Source organism: Oryza glaberrima, chromosome 11, assembly GCF_000147395.1.
Source record: "Oryza glaberrima chromosome 11, OglaRS2, whole genome shotgun sequence".
In the NCBI taxonomy this organism is placed as follows: domain Eukaryota; kingdom Viridiplantae; phylum Streptophyta; class Magnoliopsida; order Poales; family Poaceae; genus Oryza; species Oryza glaberrima.
In genome coordinates, this window is record NC_068336.1 from 10,028,060 (window position 1) to 10,051,331 (window position 23,272).

Consider the following 23,272-nt stretch of genomic DNA (forward strand, 5'->3'; position numbering starts at 1 on the left):
CCAAGGAGAGTTTACGAACTTGCTATTTCAGCAACACTAGAAACATCAGGGTTGATAATTCCACGTGCATGATTGTGGTATGTCATTGTGTAAACAAGTTTGTGATTCAACAATTCCCTTTATCACAATATTCCATTACTTCCTCTTCTTTATGTACAAACTGTATCAAAAATAATATTTATGTTAGTTCTGCTCTCGTGTGTTAATTCCAAACTATTAAATTTATCGATCGATTGAGTCGACGTCGCCGCCGTGTTTCAATTTGTGTGCACTTTGCTGCTGCCGGCGTCAGCCGTGCTGCTGCAATGCCGCTACTTTGCTCGTGTTGGTGCGTGCGTGCTAATACGTTACGTCGATCTGCCGCCGTCGGCCGTCCGCCGCTGCCGCCGTCCATTTCCTGCCATCCATTTCCTATGATGTGTTCGTCTCCACCTGCGTGCATGGGTCGCAGCTCGCGACCACCGGCATCCTTCCGCGCGCGAGATTAGCGATAGCCATTTACTCCCTCCGTTTCTAAACGTTTTACGCTATTGACTTTTTAACGCGTCTTATTTAAAAAATTTTATTCGTCTTATTAAAAAAAATTTGTGAAATAGTACAGATCCTTCTATCTGTGACGGGCTCTAATATGCTTAGAAATAGCAGGCCGCCACAATGAAGTCATCTCAATCAGGCCGAAAAATGCCCGATTGAGATATGGTCGCACAGACATGTTAGATGGGTATAAAACTTAAGCCCGTCACGGATGACACCTATCAGTGATGGGCCGTAGTTTAGGCCCGATTGAGATAACATTCCATATCTCAAACGGGCCTAAAGTTGTGGCACGTCACGGATGACCATCATCCGTGACGGGCCACAACTTAAAGCCCGTTTGAGATAACAACTAGACCCGTAACAGATGACTCATCAGTGACGGACTATATATTTAAGCTCTATCGGGCATTAACTAAAGCCCGTCACCGATGACTATTTTTCCATTTTTCATATAAATGTTTATATTTGTAAGTTGACTATAGCAAAATAATTAAGTGCAGTATAATAATTCATTTTATGAGTCAAAATAATTTTACGGGTAGTAAATGATTTCAAATGGAAAAAATGTCAACAACAAAGTTGTATAACTTATCAAGATTTACAACTTTTAGTTTGGTCATTTAAGTTGGTCATTTTTCTATATAACATTTTTTAAACAGTTTGAATTTGAATTTAAAAATATGACAACTTCAAACAACATTTTCAAATACTAAATGATTTCAATTGAAAAAGTCATCAACAACAAAGTTGAATAACTCATCAAGATCTAAAACTTTTATTTTTGTTATTTCTTCATCCGAGAAATGTTCGTAATATTATTCACAAATTTTACATATATGTGTTATAGTTTATAAAACCAGATAAGAGAAATATCAATTTTGTGAACAATGTTACTATCACTTTGTTGTATGAAGAAATGACCAAAATCAAAGTTTTAGATATTGATGAGTTATTCAACTTTGTTGGTGATGACTTTTTCAGTTGATATCATTTAGTATTTGAAAATGTTGTTTGAAGTTGTCATATTTTCAAATTCAAATTCAAACGGTTCAAAAAGTATTATATAGAAAAATAACTAAAATAAAAGTTATAGATCTTGATGAGTTATACAACTTTGTTGTTGATGACTTTTTCAGTTAAAGTCGTTCACTGATCTAAAATTCTATTTTAACTTTTCAAACTTTGAATTTTAAATTTTAAATTGTTTAAATAGAGTCGGATGGTGAAATGACCAAAATAAAAATTTTACACCTCGATGAGTTCTACAACTATGGTTTTGGTGACTTTTCCATTTGAAATCATTTAATAACCCCAATTTGATATCCTGACCTAGGGCTTAATAGGATTAATAGAATACTCATACCAACAAGTTACAACTACTTTTCCGGAAGCGAATCTCCAAAGAACTTTGATGTTAAGCGTGCTTGGCCTAGAACAATTTCAGAATGGTTGACCGACCGGGAAGTTTGAACTTCCCGTGTTGGTGCACACAAGTGAGGGCTAGCCAAAAAAATAAAATCTATTTATTTTTGGATTATACTTATCTGTGACGGGCATTAACTATGCGTATAGTTAATGCCCGTCACAGATAAGGGTCATCTGTGACGGGCGCTAGTTGTGGCCCGACTGAGATAGGTCATCCGTGACGGGCTATAGTTTGACTGGTCGTTTGGGTCAAAGCTATCGGTGACGGGCTTTAATTAGGGCCCGATTGAGATAGATTCATCCGTGATGGCCGTTTGCCCGATTGAGATAACTCTTCACATCTGTGACTTCTAGCCTGTGACGAACGCCGTACCCGATTAAGATGGGGTTTATCACCCGATTGAGATGATGGTATCCCTTCTAGTGTACATGTATACATGAAAGTATATTTAACGATGAATCAAATGATAGGAAAAATTATTAATAATCACTTAATTTTTTAATAAGACGAATGGTCAAACATATTTAAAAAAAAAGTCAACGGCGTCAAATGTTTAAAAACGAATGGAGTAATTAATTTCATGCAGTTTGGAAGGTAGAAGTGCTCCAAGATTTGTGCATGCCAGGTGGCAAAATCTCGATAGGGGTGCCATGCATGCTTTGTGGCATGGGGTGCCACACAATTTTTTCCCCCTCCCTCTGTGCTCATGTGCAGTAGCGCCGCATCCTCCACCAAATCTAGCCATGCCATTGCTCCTAATCCAAAATTGATCGTGGAAACGGATTCCCCTGAATCTCCAGCCATGCCATTGCTCCTAATCCAAAATTGATTGTGGAAACGGTTCCCCTCAATCTCCTATTCGTTTCTCCCAAGAAAGCCCCAATTTTCTCGAAGTTTATCTCGTGAATTTCGTCTTCGTTCTTATCCCGACGAACTCGGGATAATCCTTATTTTCTCCGCCGCCGATCTCTCTAGAATCCGCATCGATCTCTTCCTTCTCCGCCTATATAAATGATGCCCCGGGTCTCCTCTTCGTTTTCCCCTCCTTTCCCCGAGCCGCCGTGCCCTAGCTGCCTCTCGCCGCGAGCTTCCTCTCTCTCCACCTCCAGCCGCCACTTCAGCCACCTTTTTCCGCCACCTCAGTCGTCCCCGGTAAGTGCCGTTGCCCTCCTCGGCATCGCAGAAGCAAAGAGAGGCCCGTTCTCCCCTCCGTTGCCACCTCTCGTCGCTGGAAAGTCGTCGCCGCCGTGGACCCGAACCTCGCCGCCGGCCTCTCCCTTCGCTGTTCGTCGTCGTGTAAGTGTTGGTAAGGATTGCCGCGTCCTCCTCTTCCTTCCCGTGCCCTCTATGTCCACCAGAGTGCCACCGTCATCCAGTGTCGTCGGCCGTCGTGCTCGCATGGCAGTCCACATAATTGCCACATCATCACCACGTCAGCCCCTCCATCCTCCGTGGTGGCTATGTGTTCTGTACACGTGGTCTCCATCTAAACCCTAGATCGGATTCAATCTAATCCGTTGGATTTCAGTCAACTCTCGGTCAAGATTAATCTCAGCCGTCCAAAATCAATATAGATTTTTTCCCTCTTTTCAATGACATATTATTCCTTTTAATATATGTCATATACCTAATATGATCTAATATTTTCTGGATGATGTTTTTAATCTTTTTCTCAGTTATAAATTATTTGTAAATTTCTTAATTGATTTGAAATAGTCTTTTCTTTCTTTAATTGGTTTAGTTCAATTAAATCTTGTAATATTCATAACTAATTCATATGAAATCGGAATGAGGCCGTTCAAGTCTCTAAATTCAACTAAAATCATGATCTATATGTTTATGCACTATTTATCTGAGGTTTCTTAGTCTTTTCCTCGATTTGCGTGTTAGTTGTTGTTTCCGTCATTTCAGAGGTTCACGAGAGCGTTGGAAGTGTTGCAGAAGATTAATTGAAGACCTATTATTGCAATGCAAGTCACACAGATCCCAAACGCAATTTCTTTGAGCATGTTGATCCTACGTTTAAATTCTCTATTTATTTCAAATAAACATTTATTTTCGAATGCCATCGAGTGGTGAGCCTTTTCCCTATGTTATGGCCGAAGATGACTTTATTTTCTTATAGGTTATAATTTGACTAGTTGGACCTTATATATTGGTTCAGCTCGATTAGATATAATTGTCAAGCCATGCTTAGAACACTAGCACATGATTGGGATAATTAATGCTTTACTATTACTTAATGATGGATATTTAATGGTAGCTCACGGTGGTAAATCATGATTGGATAATTAATTGCCAACTAAAACTTGATTAACGGTAAGTAAGCAGCCTAAAGCCACGAACTAAACTTGTACAAGAAGTCCTAATCCCCTAGAAAACCTTCCCGCACAAGAAACAAACTTTACAAACTCCAATTGTACCAAATTTGGACTTCTTCCAAATTTGACTTTGCATCCCATACGCATAAAATATCTCCATCGTATGCCACATGGAATCTTCACCAACCATGTGCATTGATCTTTAGCCTAAGCATCTCGCATAATATCTTGATCATCCGAACGCCATCTTGTCTCAAGTTGACTCCCGATACATCATCGGCAACGCTCTCCCGAGGCATCAAGACTTACCTATGCATGAACCAACGAAGAAACCATATCCGAGTATAAGTTATCTCCAACTTGACTCAACATTAGCACATAATAGTATTACATATACATAGTACCATCTAGAAGTCATAAACATGAATTAATCACGGATATACAAAGAAACAATCTGAAACAAACTGACACAGATCGGAAGGTTAGACTATCGGGCTGGCCGGTCTGACCGCTCGCTACACTCTTGTCTGACTGGCGGCCACACCCTGGTCTGACCGGCTCCACTCAGCCGAAGAACCTATTCATCATCTGAAAACACTATTTATTATCACCCCGGTCTGACCGGTACCACTACTAGGAAATCGGACTTATGCAACGGCTAGAAGTCGTTGCAATATGCCCAAAACCGTTGGAATAGGATAAAATGCAATGGATTTTTGTCGTTAGGGCTCATGGCGCAAAACTCCATAGTAATAGCGTTTTTACCACTTGATCACTTTGCCGTTGCAAATAAAAACTTATTTTGCAACTGAATGAACCGTGGCAAGTAACAGATAATGCAACGGTGTGTTGGTGGTAATAGAACGTATTGCAACGTCAAATGCCGTTGCTGTAGGAACTAGTCGCCTTCCAGCAAAGCGTGGTAAGAAGTGCTTTTGCAACGTGGCGTTGCAAAACGTGTATTACAACGGGCCTCAAACATGGTAATAGGTCGACCTCTATTGCCATGCTCACAGTTTTGGTTGCTATAGATAGATCCCACTATTGCCACGCTACACATATCTCGTTGCTATAGTTGGACCATCTATTGCAACTCAAAATATTTGGTTGCTACAAATGGATACCTATATTGCCACTAGAATTGTTTGGTTGCTACAAGTGTGCACCTCTATTGCCACTAGAATTTTTTCGGTTGCTATAGCGGGGCATCGGTTTTGCTACGCTAATTGGTTTGGTGGCTATAGGTGGCCACTTCTATCGCCACTATATTTTTTTTGTGGTTGCTATAAGTTGGCACTGCTATTGCCACGATTAAAGTTTTAGTGGCTATAGGTGGGTACTGCTATTGCCACCGAAACATCTTGAATGCTATAGGTGATCCCCTATATTGCCACGATGATGGCAAGATCTTATGATATATGACGCTTCATTTACGTCACAAACATTGAATTTTTCGTCATGTTGCAAAATGTGACAAGTCCATTGCAAAAGCCCATAAAGGCCCAAACATTGTACCACACCATTTTGAGCCCGTCATACTAGATTCATTTATATTAGTACCAAATAACAAGTGGGCTAAGCCCATATATGCCCAACAATCAAACACGATAACAACCCATATAGCACAACCCGATGAAAATCCAATACAACACAAATCTTACAACCTAGTTAACATCCAAAACCAGACACACATTCCAAATACAGTCTGAGAGCAAACTAGGTTCAGTCGGTGAGCAAACCATATCCTAGATAGCAAAACAAAGCTCTACATCATTGAACATATCTACAAAGTCCAATCATATCTTGCCCTTCTTGTGCAGGATTATCAATGATAACTTCTATCTCAGCCTAGCAACAGGAAGATAAGAAATCACAAAACACATTTCATTCGCATTAATATATAATTGTAAAAGAAAAGAAAAAAGTAACTCACAATAACATTCTTTACAGGGTCATTAAAACCCATCTTGCTGTTGCAATGGCACTCCTTGAAAAGATCAATTGCAGTGGGTGGAGCATCCTTATACTTAGTTTGCTTCTGAAATTAAATGCAAACAGTTTGTAAATATATGTCATCACTCTCTGACAGTTTTTTCATTTGCATATTTAAAGTGCTAAATAGAACATGCCATTAGTGTAAAGTTTCCTTGTCAATAATATGTCATCCAATGAGTTAAGAACTTGTGGGTGCTAGGTGCATACCCACCATGTCAGAGTTCAGGTTCGCTTCTGCGCCTGGATTTTAGGGGTGCGGGTGCTTGCAGGAGCCGAAGCAGCGCTGAAGAAATGGGAAAAAATGATAATAGGACCTGTACAGTCTTCTCTAATTCTCAGGGCACTATCGGTAATATCAGAAGCTATGTGGTACTGTCTAGTTGTTGGGCTTGGGCACATCCATTGTCTTGTTTGTTCTAACAAGTTCAATAGTATGGCCATGGCACCTGCATAACCGTTCAAGAAGATGCAAACTGCTTAAAGACAATCTGCTCCTATCAGAACCAAGAGAGTGACCCGGTGGTTCGTATTGTATACCCTGCACTACAGAGACAGCTCAGAAATCATCATTAGGCCATTTTGCATAATAGAAAAATCAGATAAATTACTTCTATTATGCATTACTGTAGGAAAACTCCAATCAACTTTAAAAAAGGGTGATAGACAAAACCACCATAATAGATTACAATCTCACACATAAAAGCTCGGACAATTACTAAAGATTCCATAGGATTCATATCCTTCTTCTTATACCTTATAATATTTCTTCAATCCAAAGTGGCCCTTAACTTCCAAAGATTGAGCATGTAATTATATGTAAGTGTGGAACCACCCCTTATCCAAAATCCAAATATAATTATATAGGATACTATGTAGAATTTCATAAATTTCAGACAACTATGTTTAACTGCAGAATTGACCCAATGGCATGATGTTTGTCCTTCTAATACTGTTAATTTTCCTTGACTCAACAAAGTTAGGCTGCATGACTAAGAAGCCAATTGCATGGTTTAATACTGGATTTGTAACTGAAATATGTTCGGTATTTAAATAACTACATTACTAATCCCATTTTCCAACTCTGGCATGAAGTTGAGATTTTCAAGTAGTCGATCTCTAAGTGAGTCATATAAGAATAGTCTTGTGTTGAATGTCCCCTTGGCCATCAGATTTTCCAGAAAAATTCAAAACATTTCAACACAAAAGAGAAATTGTAATGGGACAGCAGCAATTGATGTTTTGTTAACCTAGAGATTTGTATTTCAGATTATTTTACTTAGGATACCTGGTGCCTGCTAACTTCAGATGACCCATGTGATTACCCCCTTGTACTTGACTGGGTGAGAAAGAGAAAGCACCGTGTTTGCATTTACCACTATCAACATGCAATGCTACCACCAAGGCACCGGTAAAAATAAATGCCATTTCAATTGTGCGATGATTGAAGATACCATGTGTAGAAATACTATAGTTTTGAGTGAAGTATCCCATCTGTCTAAATGTCTAAGCTAATAGATTACATGGTTTAAAATAGTAGCTTTGCACCAGCCTAGCTTTGTTCACATTTCTCACACTGCCTGCCTGGTGTCTACTTGGTATATGAGCAGAAAGAGCAACATTTCAGGTCAAAAGAAAAACAGATTGTAACAGTATATAGAAAGAGAGAAGCACGCAAAGACATATACTGCCTTTGTAAACAGGCTTCCATCAGGAAGCCACAATCCACCTTTGTGAGGAAACATTTGTAGATTAGTTCAGTTCTTCTCAGTGCTTTGTTCAGATGGAGCTTCCTTATTTTACTTCACAAATTCAAAGAATTCTACAATTAAATTAGTAATATCGGCACACATTTAAATTTAAATTGGTGATTCCCTGCTAATGTTATCAGGGAAAAATTGTATTTTGGTAATACCACTTGACAGAACCAGAACAAATCGAAGGCCATAGCACTACTGCATGACGAGTTGGGAATTTAGGTGTAAGTTTGTAAGGTAATTATAAAGTTGCAGGTTAGTGCTGCATCCATTATGGAAGAAAATTGACTCAACCGAAAAGAAATATGGAACTAGTAATATACCCGTGCTAACGCTACGATAATATTTAGTAATACAAATAAAATACTCAAAAGACCATGTATGATATATCTTTTGCCAATCAAATATTAAATGAGATATATTTATGATTTAAAAGGTAGAGAGGTATTCACCAACGTCGCACCAAGCTGACACGCACAAAACTAACAAGATTACACCCAAACGGCACGACGTCACAAGTTAGGTCTCCACCCACATTAGTTGCACCAAACCAAATACTACACATATAAACCTGGAATGGTCATACGTGTCATACGTCCGAACAAGTGGGTCACGAACCGTGCACGAACATTAGATTACCATGTGGCATGTTTGGCAGCACACCATTTTTAAGCAATCCTATATGATCATTCAAAACAATTACAGTGATTCAACCCATGACTCATACAGTTTGATGATAGTATGTGGATACGGGTCATTTCATAGGAATGTCACAAATAGCAATATTTAGTTGCATATAATACGAATCTGTCAAATTTCACCAAAGCTGCATAACAAGGCCATGTATATCAATTGGATGAACAAATTCAAGAGATGGAGTCCACCATTCCAACCGTATTTTCACACTTGTATCTCATTTTCGCCGCCTCCTATGTATCAGCATGTAAGATTTTCACAAGGCTATTCGAGTCAAGCATCTTTCTAATCTTCTTTTCTTGCCTTCCAGCCACTTTTGTTTACAACACCTCTACTCGGTGCAAGACTCCATCTCTGTGACTGCATCTGTCAAAGTGAAGGGGGAAAAAAGATGGTTACCTTGTAACAGCCACTATTACCTAGATAGTGCCATGCTGCTCTGGCAAATCGCTATGGCCCTCCATAGAGCTGCTCACAAAGATTAGAAACCATAATTTAGCCAAGCTGAAAATAATAAAAATATGAAGTATTAAAATAATAAAAACAATCAAGCACTCGGTGCAGCAACTATTGAACATTATTCAAAGCATCGAGAAATTCTTTTTGGCTCAATTAACCGAAAAAATATTTGATTTCCCCTGTTCCAGGTGTAGTGATTTTAATTTGTAGATCAACAGCTTCAGCACTAGAAGGCTAGATTCAATTCTTCTGGCAGCCATATGTTTAATAGAAAACAGTGCACCTGTTTGATATCCAATGCCAAAACCATTGATAAATAAAAGAAACCTGAAGCGAGCTAAATGAAAATACTGTTTGGCAAAGGATGAAAACGGACAGATTACGTAGAAATTTATTGAACAATTTAAATATCATGTCACATAAGCAAAATAGTAATAATCACTCATCAACAGGTTTAGCCAAAAAAAAGATTAGCTGTGTTCTTCTGTTCCCATTTTTTTCTAGATTTCCTGCAAATTTTATCAAGGAATACATCCAAATGATCTATTTAGTGCAATAAAATTTGTTCAGTGTAATTCCACCTGGTAAACAAATGGATTTAATCAAGTTGTTATTGGTTAACTCATCAAACATATGCATAACGACTTCTAAGGAGTGACTGGATCGATCTTTCCGGCACAAATTCCAGAATATTTAATGAGTTATGCCGCGTACCATTCCAATATATTGCTGTTCAAACCATACCAGATAGATCAGACACTATACTATGTGATCACAAAGAGTAGGCAGATATGGAGAGTAGAATATACATAGTTCGAGATGGGCAGTACTATTTGATCAATTTGAGAAGAGTGACAATTAGTGATCCAACATGTTTTGCTTAAGCCCAAAGCCCTTCAAAGCATAATCATGTATTAATCATTTGAGACTTCACTTGATACCATCAAGTACGGATGGTCGGCGACGAAGTCCACCAGCGGCGGAGGCAGCGGCCGCTTCATCCCTGAACACCCAATTCTCCCCCATCGCCATGGTAACGGCAGCAGCTTTACTTCCTTCCGCATTCACCTCGATCACCGCTTTGTGGATGACTTTGGCTCACAAACAACGGCAAGCCAGAGCCGTCGTCCTCCACCATGACGAGCAGGTCGGCGAGCTAAGGTGAGAACGGCAGCCGGAGCCCCAGCTGCCCAAGGATTCCGACGACGCTGTCGGCGAAGGACACCTTGAACTTGGGCACCATGAACTCGCCGACCCACACCGATTCGGACGCGACGCCATCTTCTCCACGAGGCCACGCAGCCCGTCGCGCGCGTCGGGGAGGAAGATGACCATGGCGTACTTCGTGAGGTCGTCGTCGTTGCTGCCACCGCGGCCGCGCTTGCGTGGGCTTGTTATGGAGATTCGGCGCGCTGTAGTGGAGCTTGAGCACCTTGAACCCGTCTTGCACGGCGACGTACTGTTTGGAGTTGCTCGACAATATGTACGGCACGTCGTGGACGACGTCGAGGCGGTAGAACGGCTTCTTCTTGGTAGATGGCGTTGCCGAGCACGATGGCCGTCGTCAGGCCGATGGATCCCGGCGGCAGGACAGAGTTGATGAGGCCCCTCGTCACCTGCCGCGTCCACTCGTTGATCTGCTTTCTTGCTTTCCCGGCCTTCAAGAAACCCCAACCAAATCAAGAACAGTGTCAAAAAATTTAAAATTATGATTCGCATCGCCCTGAATTGGCATCTGGATCTGATTTCATTGATTCATCGTGCAGATTAGTAATGGTATATACTAACCTTGTTCTCGAAGTCGACGGTGATGGCCTCGGCATTGTACGGTTGTACCTGCCGAGGACGGCGTCGCGGTAGGCGTGCTTGATCAGCGGGAGCGCGGCGTCGCACCACACGCCGGACGTGAACGCGACGCGCGGTCCACCCGATGCCGACCTGTCAGCCAGCGCGGTGGTCGCCATGTTGGACGCGTACACCGCGAGGTCGTCGAGCGACGGCGAGTCGAGCACGGCGAGGAGCTCATCCAGAGTGCCGCCGGTTGGGCGAGGGGAAGCGGAGCGATCTGGGAATGCGTGGGGAGAGGAGCGATGTGAGAGGCGTGATTTTCGGCTCAGGAGATCGTGTGCAGGAGGGCTGGACGTGATTTGTGTGCGTAGGCAGGGCAATCACATGCAGGGAAGGTGGACCGTGCACGTGATCTTAACCATTGGATTTGATGCAGACGAGACGATATGAGCTATATGATTTGATGAATGAAGTATGAAGAATATAATGGCCTATTTGGCAAGAAAAGGGAAGAGGAATGGGAGTTTGAAAGAGGGAGTTGATTGTGAGATTGGTCATGGGAGTTACTTTTTTAGTCCCCATCCTTTGTTTGGATTCACATCGAATTCCCTCCAAGTCTCACGAATTAACAGGCCTCCCCCAGGTAAGAGATTGGTGGGAATTAGACCACTTAATTCCCCGTCCCAAACCCCCTCAAATTCCCAAGTCTTCCAACCAAACTACAGACCTAAACTCCCAGATTTTATAAACTCCCATTCCCCATCACCAACTCCCTCCAACCAAATTCAAATTATTGAAACAAAGTCATATAACAAAACGACCAAAACAAAAGTTGCAGATATTGATGAGTTATATAACTTTGTTGTTGATGACATTTTCAGTTGAGATCATTTAGTATTTGAAAATATTGTCTGAAGTTGTCATAATTTGAAATTCAAATTCAAATTATTAAAACAAAGTCTTATAGTAAAATGATCAGAACAAAAGTTGTAGATCTTGATAAGTTATACAACTTTGTTGTTGACAATTTTTTCATTTGAAATTATTTTATACCCGAAAAATTATTTGAATTGAGAGGAGGGCGGCGAAATGGACCTCTCAGCGAGGGAGGAGCAAAAGGGATCGGCCGGCAGCCCGAAGAGGGAGGAGGGGAAGGGGAAGCCGGCCCAAGGAGGAAGATAGACGCTGCGGGCTAAGGGAGGGAGAGAGTAACACTTGGACCGAAAAAGGCCCAAGGACATATAGAGGGATTTTTTTCTATTTATTTTAATAGGTTAAATGAACTTTGAGCTCTGAAAATTCACGGAAAATTTCAGAGAATAATTTATACCACTTGGAATATTACAAAAATATTTTTGAACATGATTTTTAAAGGATAAATTTTAGTCCCCTCATTAATTCACTTGTTTAAATTGCTTTAACTTTTTAATATATTTTTCTAGGAATGCATTATATAAGTCTGTGACATTTGCTTTTTGCCTCTTATCACAAATTAATATTCGTCACAATGTCCCATTGAAATACTTTCTGACGAAATCTGGTATTAACGACGAACACCTTTTTTTTTCACTAAGCCACCCCATCTCATACTAATCGTCATAAAATGGAATGTGCTAATGGAGAATAGCACCGTCATCACGAGGAATTCGTCCCAGAAGGTCATATTCCTTGTAGTGTTTAAATTTAATTTTAGACTGATTTTTGTGTTTCAAATGCAAAAATCATAAACAACAAAATTGTAGAACTCATTGCGATCTACAACTATCGGCCGTTTTTACAAATAAGTTCATTTGAACAATTCAAATTTTTAATTTTCAAAATTTGACAACTTCAAAGAAAATTTGGGGTTAATAAATGATTTCAAATGGAAAAGTCACCAAAACCAAAGTTGTAGAACTCATCGAGATGCAAAATTTTTATTTTGGCCATTTCTCCATCTGACTCTATTTGAATAATTTTAAATTAGAAATTCAAAGTTTGAGAACTTCAAATTGAATTTATTATTAGTGAACGACTTCAACTGAAAAAGTCGTCAATAAGAAAGTTGTATAATCTATCTAGATCTACAATTTTCATTTTGGTCATTTCTTTATCGATAAATTAATAGTAACATTGTTCACAAATTTTACATATCTCCCATATGGTTTCATAAATTATATGAGAGATGTGTAAATTTTGTGAACAATGTTACTATCACTTTATCGGATGAAGAAATGACCAAAATAAAAGTTATATATTTTGATGAGTTATACAACTTTGTTGTTGATGACTTTTTCAGTTGAAATCATTTAGTATTCGAAAATGTTGTTTGAAGTTGTCATAATTTGAAATTCAAATTCAAATTATTGAAACAGAGTCATATAGCAAAATGACTAAAACAAAAGTTGTAGATCTTGATAAGTTATACAACTTTGTTGTTGACAATTTTTTCATTTGAAAACATTTACTACCCTAAGTTTTAATATTTTGAAATTAATTGGGAGGAGGGTGGCGAAATGGACGTCTCAGCGAGCAAGGAGCAAAAGGTCTGGGCCGATGGCCCGAAGAGGGAGGAGAGGAAGGGGAAGCTGGTCCAAGGAGGGAGAGAGACTGCGGGTTGAGGGAGGGAGAGAGTAACACTTGGGCCGAAAAAGGCCCACGGACAGAGAGAAGGATTTTAATTTGTTTTTCATTTATTTTAATAGATTAAATGAACTTTATGGTATTAAAATTAGTTATTGAGCTCCGAAAATTCATGGAAAATTTTAGAGAATAATTTAGACCACGTAGAATATTGCATGGAAGGGGACACTGCAGCCGCAAAGGGGATAGCACACGTGTGCCCTGATGCGGCTATATTGAAGGCCCACATAAACATGTCTATTGCAACACCAGTAATCGTTGCGATATATACAAGTTATTGCGATGGGGATTATGTTCCTTGCAATAAGCGTCTAGTAACATTATTGCATTCACAACAAACCGTGGCAATATGAACATGCCGTTGCATCCAGTGGCATCCGTCGATGCAATATCCAATTCCCTTTAATGCAACGCAAGAAAACGGTTGTGATAGTGGCAAACTAAAGCAACGCAACCTTATGAGTGTCATAGGCTCTCCGGACCTTCCATTATATTTGAGAGATGAAATGAATACTTCAAGTCATCAAACAAGCATAATGAAACATCCGACGCCTCAAGAGAGGAATATTGGAGACATTGCTGGGTCCTTAGCCTGCCAGTCAACTTCAGCCTGAGATGTGCCCGTCAAACCACTCGAAGGCAGCGACCAGATTGTCACGTCCCAAAACGACCCTAAAATATATCCTTTAAAATTATGCCTAGAATAATTAAAATCCGTGTGAAAGCCTCCAAAAATTAAAATGTGCAAAGTTAAAAGTCAAATAAGGCTTGGAGGATTTTTGTATATTTCCTAAAAGCCTAAAATGCGTAAATAAATTTTAGTAGAATTTTCAGAGCACAAATAATAATTATTAAGAAATAAACAAAGTTAAAAAGGTTTTATAAAAAGAAAAACCCTAAAAGTCCCCCTTCCCTCCCTTGGGCCGGCTCGGCCCATCTCCCTCTCCCCCCTCTCTCTCTCCTCTCCCCCGCGGCCCATTCGGCCTCCCTCCCCGCGCGCGCGCCGCTGACGTGCAGGCCCGCCCGCCACCCTCGTTGACGGGTGGGGCCCACCCGTCATCCCGGTCCTCCCGCCGCTCCGCCCACGCCAAGCGCCGCCGCCGCCGCCAAATCCGCCGCATCCCGCCGTCCCCACGTGCATTAAAGTGGGGGGAAATGTTTCCCCCGATTCCCTCTCCCTTTCCCCCCATTTTTCCCTCTCTCTCTCGCGTTCAAACGGGCGGATTTGCCCCCGCAAATCTCGCCGGCGCCATTAATGGCGGCCGGACCTCCCGCGTCGGTTTCCTTCCCCTCCGGCCGCTCTCTCCCCCTTCCAACCCTATTTAAACCCTCGCCGCACCTCCCCCGTCCGTTTCCGCCTCTCGCCGCCCTTCCTCCTCGCCGGATTCGAGCTCGCGACGTCGCTCTCTCTCTCCGCCGTCGCTGCCGAGCTCCGGTCCGCTGCCGTCGTCGCCCCGGACCGTTTCCCGCCCCGGCGTCGCCTCCTTCGGCTTCGCCGCACCGTCGCCGTCCCCGTTCACCCCCTCGTCGAGCTCGCCGACCGCCGGAGCGCCGCCATCCCCGTCGACCCGAGCCGCGCCGCCGCCTTCCTCCGCTCCGGCCGCCTTTTTCGTCGTCGCCGTCGACCTAGGGTGAGCCGTGGACCGCCGCCTCTTTTCCCCCTTCCCTTCCCCTCTCTCGGCCGCCGCTCCGCCGTGCCTATGGCCGCCGCCGGTGACCATAGGGGCACAGGCGCCGCCTCCCGCCGACCGCGCCAGCATGGCCGCCTTCGGGCGTGCCGAGTGGCTGCCGCGTGGGGCCCGGGCGTCAGCCGCCCGCGCCCTTGGGTGCGGCCGATGCATGGGGCCCACGGCGCCGGCCGGTGCGAGCCCGGGTGCGCCCGGTCCACCGTGGACCGTGAGGCTGCCGCGTGGGCCCCACTCCTGTGGACCCGGTCCGCGCGCCCCCTCCTCTCGGCTGACGCAACAAACCCTTTTTAAATTAAAATTTAAATGAAGAAATTCGCAAATATTTATTTAAAGAGCATATAAACTTCAAATGGCCATAACTTGGCCATTTGAACTCGGAATTGGACCGTTCAAGTCTCTAATTTTTCCTTAAGAAGTCAAGAACCCATTTTTGTGCTTTGTTCCTGCTTTTTATATGGAGTTTATTAGACTAAAAGCCTTTTTCTTTCCCGTTGGTCGTGTAGACGCTGCAGCTTCGGAAGATCCGCTCTTCGTGGAGGTTGAAGCCGACGTTTGGGAAAGCGAGCAAGGCAAGTCACATCATCCTTGAGCATATTAAATCCCAGTTTATAAAATTATTTTGATTTAAATTATTGCATTACCGCTTTACTTAAATTCTCGCGTTATCACTGTTTTATCTAGCCATGCCTATTTACCTTTGTTATGACCTTATTATTGTTATTGTTATTATTACCTTGTTCACTCTAGAATAAACAAAACCCCAACTAGTGGACACTCTACTCATGGTACCACTAGTATGAATTTAGGTAGATGCTTCACCGCTTAATTAGGCAACATTAGGTGGTTTTACAACTCTAGACTTTGGGAATATTCATATCACCTGGACACTATGGAATGGTTGGATTATTATGGAATTGGATTCACACCTCCCCCTCTATTCAAAATCCTCAAAATGGTTTTAGGCTGGGCTCGGGGTGCATGGTTTTGATAGTAGCACCTCGGCCATATAAGGACCGGTCTTCGGGCCTCTGTTGCAAAACACTATCGTACTTCCACATGTCTAGTGGGTAAGGCTTAGTTTGTGGCTCAGTCTGGTTATAAACAAAAGTACACGGATGGAGATGGACGAAGTCGGGGGTCGATGGACATCTCTAGGGCAAATGAAGCCTACACAAGCTGCGGCTCGGTAGTCGAGATGTCATGGCACAGGACGGGTGTCCTGCTGCTAGGGGCTCAGTCCTGCCTACCTGTCTCGGGGGTTCCAGCCGTAGGTGGGGTTGGGTCGGTACTCTTGTCTATAGCTAGGATAGGTTGGAAACTATGTCACGTCTTCCGTCCGTATATCGTGGTGGTATGTGGCACGTGGTTACACGTGAGGAAGATGTGTCTTGTGGGTAAAGATGTACACCTCTGATCAGAGTATAACCTATTCGAATAGCCGCGCCCTCGGTTATGGGCAAGCCGAGCAATGTACCCAAGTTAGTGTTTTAGTTCTTAAAACCTGCTTAACAACTAAAATGTGGAATGGTTGGCCTGGGTTGGCCTGGGACGAGCTGGGACCCAGGGTCGGGTTGCCAGTTCGGTCTGAATCATCGTAGGCCTTGGGTTAAGGCAGGTTCGTGTGGGTTCACGGCCTTGATTAATAATCTTGTATAGCTCTAGGATCGTATTTACAAAATAGCTTTGAGCAACTAAGTGTCTTTTAATGCTGTTTACTGCAAACCCTAACCCCTTATATTATAACCCCCTTGTACTCCCTTGCATTTATTCTGCACTTGTGGGTGTGTCTTGTTGAGTACGGTGGTTGTACTCCGTCTTGCTCAATTTTTCCCAAACCCAGAAGAGGAGTTCCTGGAAGATGAAGGCTTTGGTGTCTAGCTCGTGCCTGCCGTCAAGCGCCTGTGGTCGTCGCCCTAGTCTTCCGCTGTTTTTCATTTGTCTTCTTGTGTGCTGGGCCTTCGCCGCCCATGTAATAAATTAATTATTTACGCTTCCGCTTGTTAAACTCTGAATCGCATCAACTTTTGGTGTACCTTGCCTCCTGGGACAAGGATTAATACACGCACGTAAGGAACGCCCGTTGGGTTATTTCCGGTCGTGACACAGATGTGTTACACATTCAGGAGACTTGACAAAAATGGCTAAAGATCTACAACCTCTCAAATATCCCTAACTCATACTCATGTGAATCTAGTACCCAAGATGTGCCCTAGATTCACACTTTCATCTTAAGCATGATTATACATAGCAAACACAACTAAGATGAAAGAAACATAAGACTTACAACAATTTAATAATTACATAGGCCGACCGGCCAAATAAACATATTAGAGAACAACGGAAGCTTGACTACCCAATCACAAGCACACTGACTAGGGGTTTACCCCATTAAGTTCTCATCCTAGAAAAAGCAATCGGAACCTGCATCACTCAAAGACTAAGTCTATACCTGCAAACAAAAGGTTATATCAACAGCAAGAGTCAGTACATTAAACAAGTTAATGTACTGGCAAGCACAAGTTAATCCTACCATACTACATGTAAGGCATATATTCAAAGGAAGGCAATATGTAGTTCAATTTCAGCATAAAGCAAGTTTTGTTTCGCAATTTTTTTGTAAAGGTGTTGATGCTTCAATTAACAAAACAAATTTTAAGTTTCAATATTAAGTTCATCATAATTCCATCATAATCAATCTCTTGTTGTCATCCTTTGACAACAAGTCATAATATATCACCTCACACACACAACTCAACACATTTATCAATTTCAAACCAATGTCACATGATCACATTTTTAAAACATAAAGTCTATACTCATGACACATCACCAAAGCGCTCATGACCGTGAGCACGGCTAATCGATTAGATTAAAGAACTCTGCAGAGTTTGTACATATTTAACCACATGATATGAACTCTCTAGTTTGTTTTGAGTTTGCAAGACTCCACCACACTCTTCATGTTGAATGTGAACTAGAGGTCATAACAAAGCCTTTACACTACTTAGAGCCTAGCCTTGCACCAGCACAATACGTGTTCCTCCATCCTAGGCCCACGCCTTAAACTTAACGTCGTGGTGGCGGACACGACGGGAACCCACCACGTGGCACAATACCGTTGTATTGGATACGCTTAGTCACCTAAACTACCACGTCGGGGTAAATAGGAAGCTCCTCTGAATTATACGAACTCATACACACTGGCCTACCAGAATGCAAGGCTAATCCTAAATAGATTACTCAGCTTAGGCCATCCCATACTAGCACATGTGGATGTACGAATAACTTTAAATGGGTGACCCAAGTTCGGTCCTTATGGACTTGGGCAAACACTCCCCCTATCGGTATGTAACTAACACCATATGCACACCACTTACCGCCCAAGTATAAAATCACATTTTACACATTTTAGTTCGCAAATACCCATCATATTCATTTTATTCAAGCAAAGGTTCGAGTATCAAAACCACATTTTAATTATAGATGGAATGAGCATTTGCATATTTCTAAGCATGGCTAAGCAAGTAGTTGCATATACATCATATATAAACCCATTTGAGCACAAAGAGTGTACTCTAACCATTTCTAGGGGTTCAAACAACAAGAGGATCAATTATTCAAGGTGGGGTATACAGCAAATAGGACATAACTACCTTAACCCAATTTCAAATACCGATATAGTCTAAGTTCACATGAAACTTTGCAAACAAATATTTTCATTCCTCAAATCATGGGATTCAATGTGTTCAAAAGATGGGAGGAGAAAACTTTCCTTTATCAGAGAAATGTTAGCACTTAATCCACTCCTTCACCGATTATGCAATTATCTAGATAAAGGACACGTTATGCAATTAAACACCGAAAGAGCTGAAAATTCAAAATGCTCTAAAATGCATGATTTATGCACAGTGATTAGGTACTGGCCTAAAATGAATTTAGGTGAAAGAACTCCTATTTTATCTTATTCCATTTGGGAGTTATGAATTTTAGAAGTTTTATCGGTTTATAGTAGTATAGTCTTAGGTAGTGTTATGAAATACTTTTGTAAAGTGATTTTTATTAGATTAGACTTCACAAGGGTGTGGAGATGTGTTTTCTCAGACTAATACATTTGGTTTCACGATTTTTGGAGTTATAATGATTTTCTTATAGATTTTACAAGTTACAACGTGTTTTAGGCATATAGTATTTTATATGTGCATGACTCTCAAGTTGTAGGTTCAGAATATGCTACTTCCTGTTTAATTAAGTTGAATAAAAGGAATAATTAGGTTAACTAAAACATTTTTAGTTCACATGTTTATGGTTTTTACTACCATGGTTCATATTTTATAAACTAGAGATGCTCTAATCTAAACTAGCAATATATTATATTAACCTAGAAATTATTATATGAGCTATGTTCTTCTAAGTTTTGGTGGATGGGAATGTAACTATGGCTTCACTGGTCAATCAAGTTTTTATTTAGGTTTAATTAGACCTAAAGTGTATATATACTTATACATGTTTATGTAATACTTAAACAACACTATGTGTTTAAATTCTTATTTCACTATGTTAAGGTTTTGATCTATGTTCTCTACAAAAGGTGCCAAATTTTATTTTACTATGTTGAAGCTAACTATTTTGCTGGTTCTATAGAAACTTTGTTAATTTCATTTGGACTAAAAATGAATTTTCTACATGTTTTACAAATTAAAGGCTGCTCTATGTTAGTAAATCCTTATATGAATATTTAGAGACTTTTACTACACAGGAAGTATATAATCTTATTTCATAACATGGAAATACATATTTTGATGATCCTATAGAACTTAAGTTTACTCAAATTGAAGCTAAATTGAGTTCTACATGAATTTCTAAAGTTTAGCTTATCTAAACTAATCATTCTAGAGATAATAGTTTTAGAGGCATTTGATGCAAAGTAAGTAATTACTTTTATTTCACCTAATTAGAGAGTGCATGATGATGAATTCATAGAATTTGATTTTGTTTCAAAATGAGTTGAGATGAATTTTCTATGTATTTTATAAGTTTATACATGTTTTATGTATGACCTATCTTAGATAAATTTTAGAGACATTATTTGTATAGTGAGTGTCAAGTTTTATATTTCTAAAATAGAGTTCATAACTTAAGAATCTACAGCAACTGGAATCACTTCAAAATGAGCTATATTTGATTTTATATAGATTTTACAACTTTGTGCATTTTTCTGCTAAACATATATTTGTTTGGGCATTTTCTTAATTATTCTCCAGATTTTAAAGGATGGGGTCCACGTGTCAGTGAGGGACCAATATGCAAAAAGGCCCTTGAGGTTTTTAGGAATCAACCCGCAGTCCAAAGTATGTGATGAACCAAATTCATTAAGAGTCCTCAGATTCTTTTAATTCATTACTAATTAGTCCTTGGTTCCACATGTCATCCTAGCATAATTTACAATTTAGACCTTGCAAGATTTAAACTCTCTCTAAGCGGAATCCTCAGCGCCTAATGATGTGGGGTCCGCTGGTCAGTGTCTTAGCAAGAAGGCATGGGCAGCAGCAGAGCAGCGGCGACTCGGCGAGCTTCTCGCCGGCGCCGGTGATGAATGGCGGCCGTTCTCGCGGTGCGACCAAAAGAGAAAACATTCCTAAGCTCCTTGCGCATCTATCCATGGTTATCTCAAGGTCAAAGGTGGTCGGAAACAATCGTGACAGCAGTGTGAGCGGCGGTGGTTCTCGGGGTGAAAGTGCATGTGTGCATGGAAGTCGATTCCGAACGAAAAGGATGCATGTATGTGGTCTTCTAGCCCTCAGGATGCTCACCGTGGGTCAAGCTAGGGTTGTCGAGGTCTTGGCAGCAGCGGCGGCTTGCGGAACGGCTCGGGGATGGTGCTCCTCCTTGAGTGAACGGCGATGGCTCGAAGAACTCAAGGTCCTGCCATAAATGTGTGTTTTGTGAGGTCTCAAGGATGGTGTGTGCACGAAGAATCGGACTATAGCTCACCGGAGAGGAAGGAAATGACAATGGCGATGGCGACGGGTTCAGATCGGCACCGAGGAAGAAAAGAGTGCGCTCTCTGTGTTCTTGATGTCTCCGGCTGGAGTTCTTGAGGCGTCTTGAAGAGAAGGTTGAGGCGATGACGATGGCGCAGCGGCTTGCTCCGAGGTAGACGAGGGTGGTTGGACAGCGACGATGAGTGAAGTGGCGGCGCTCCGGTGCGTGCTCCGGGGCGTCGTCGGCGTGGCTTGCGTTCCCGGCGATGCACTGCCTGAGAGGGGTTGAGGTCAAAAGAGGAAATTCTCAGCATTTTGTGGAGAGATGAAAACGCGAAAGAGATAGAGGTGACCTTGACTCAAACGGAGATGGCGATGGTCGTTGTCACTACGACCAGCGGTGAGGTCGCTGGTGACGGAGAGGCAGAGGACCTGTTCCCGTCGGCTTCTTCGGCTCTGAGTGATGAGTGAGGAATGGCGACTCAGACTGGAGGAGAAGAGAGCGAGAAAAGGAAAGCCCGAGGTTGTCGACACGTTGTGGCCACGCGTCGGCTAGCTCGATCTCTCCCTCTCTGTGTTCTTGGTCGGCTGAGGGTGAGGCACAGAGAAAGGGCGAGCTGGAGAGGCTGCCAAGTGGGCCCAGGACGAAGTGCTCTAGGTGGAAGAGAGAGGTGTGGTTAAGATTCTGGGTGAACACGGTTTTAGACGAATTTTTAGATTATTTTCTCTCCCCTAACTTTGTAGCTTCATAACTTAATGTGTGGACCAAATTAATTAGTGTTGATTTTACTGCAGGTAAATGATTACACCTAGATTCCATTTTCTTTGGTTGCACTCAAAAATAATGGGTAGACTGCTTACAGAAATTAAACAAAATGGGCTATTAGAAAGGTAGATTGAATTTTTAGGAAGCCTAAACAGAGGAGGAAAAATCTAGAAAAATTATATTTAGGCATGATAAATAATCTAGTATTTGAATAATTTATTTTTCATGTTCACTTATGTGCAGTTAAATGTACTTTTGGATGAAGTATGGTTTTAGCCGATTAAAATTTAATTTGATTTATTTTAATTTTCTTCTTTGACTGATTAATTTGTGGTATTAAACTTAGTTATTAACTTGTACCAATATTATAGTGAATTGCTTATGCTAAACATAGTTTACATAAATTTTTCCATGATTTCATTTTGCACAGATTTTTTTTAAAAGAATTAGAATAACCTTTCTTTGTATATGTGTTCCTACTTCATAATGGCACCTAATATTATTATTATAGGGATTACATTAAACTTCTTTTGGGCTGAGAAAATGATATTAGAATTTAATATTAAGTCCACATGTTATCACCCAAGATTAACTATAGTTTTTTAAGTAATTTTAACCCTTTTAGTTTATACTCATGAGACCTATTATGAAAAGCGAGACAAAAACCAAATGCGCAATGGACTCAAGACTAGGCATGCATTATGCACATGTATGCTCAAATGCTTGATGACATTTCTAGTCTAATGTTGGGAAAGAAAAGGTTTTATTTTGTTCTCAAATTTTAATCATGCAATGGTTTAAGTTGGTCATCACCTAAATTAAAACGGAAATTTTTTGGCACTCAAAATTGGAGAAGTTAACCTCTAACTATTTTGACAAGAAATTTGAAGTCCTGAAATTTCGGGTATGTTACAATGTGGTTGCAATATCAAATTTCTTTTACAACGCCAAACATCACTAACGCAACTCTGAAATGACATGGTAATAGACCCAACGAATTGCAACACAAATAGGAAAATGGTTGCATCAACCCCCTTCTTTTGCAACCGAAATCCATACATATCGCAACACACACACGCCGTTGCATTACTATAACATATTACCACCATTTCACGGTTTGGATGCGATACAAAACCCTATTGCATCCACATGAGTGCCGTTGCAAGGGGGGACTCGTGACTATTGCCCGAATTCCTAGTAGTGTACACACACCCTATTTGACCGGTGCCAAAACTACTT

At 41.2% G+C, this 23,272-nt stretch overlaps 2 pseudogenes; both read right to left on the reverse strand.

Moving 5' to 3' along the window:
• Positions 1-9,898: 9,898 nt before the first annotated feature.
• Positions 9,899-10,571, reverse strand: LOC127755674 (putative serpin-Z8; annotated as a pseudogene).
• An 8,510-nt stretch (positions 10,572-19,081) lies between these two features.
• LOC127754258 (uncharacterized) lies at positions 19,082-21,581 on the reverse strand (annotated as a pseudogene).
• Positions 21,582-23,272: the final 1,691 nt, after the last annotated feature.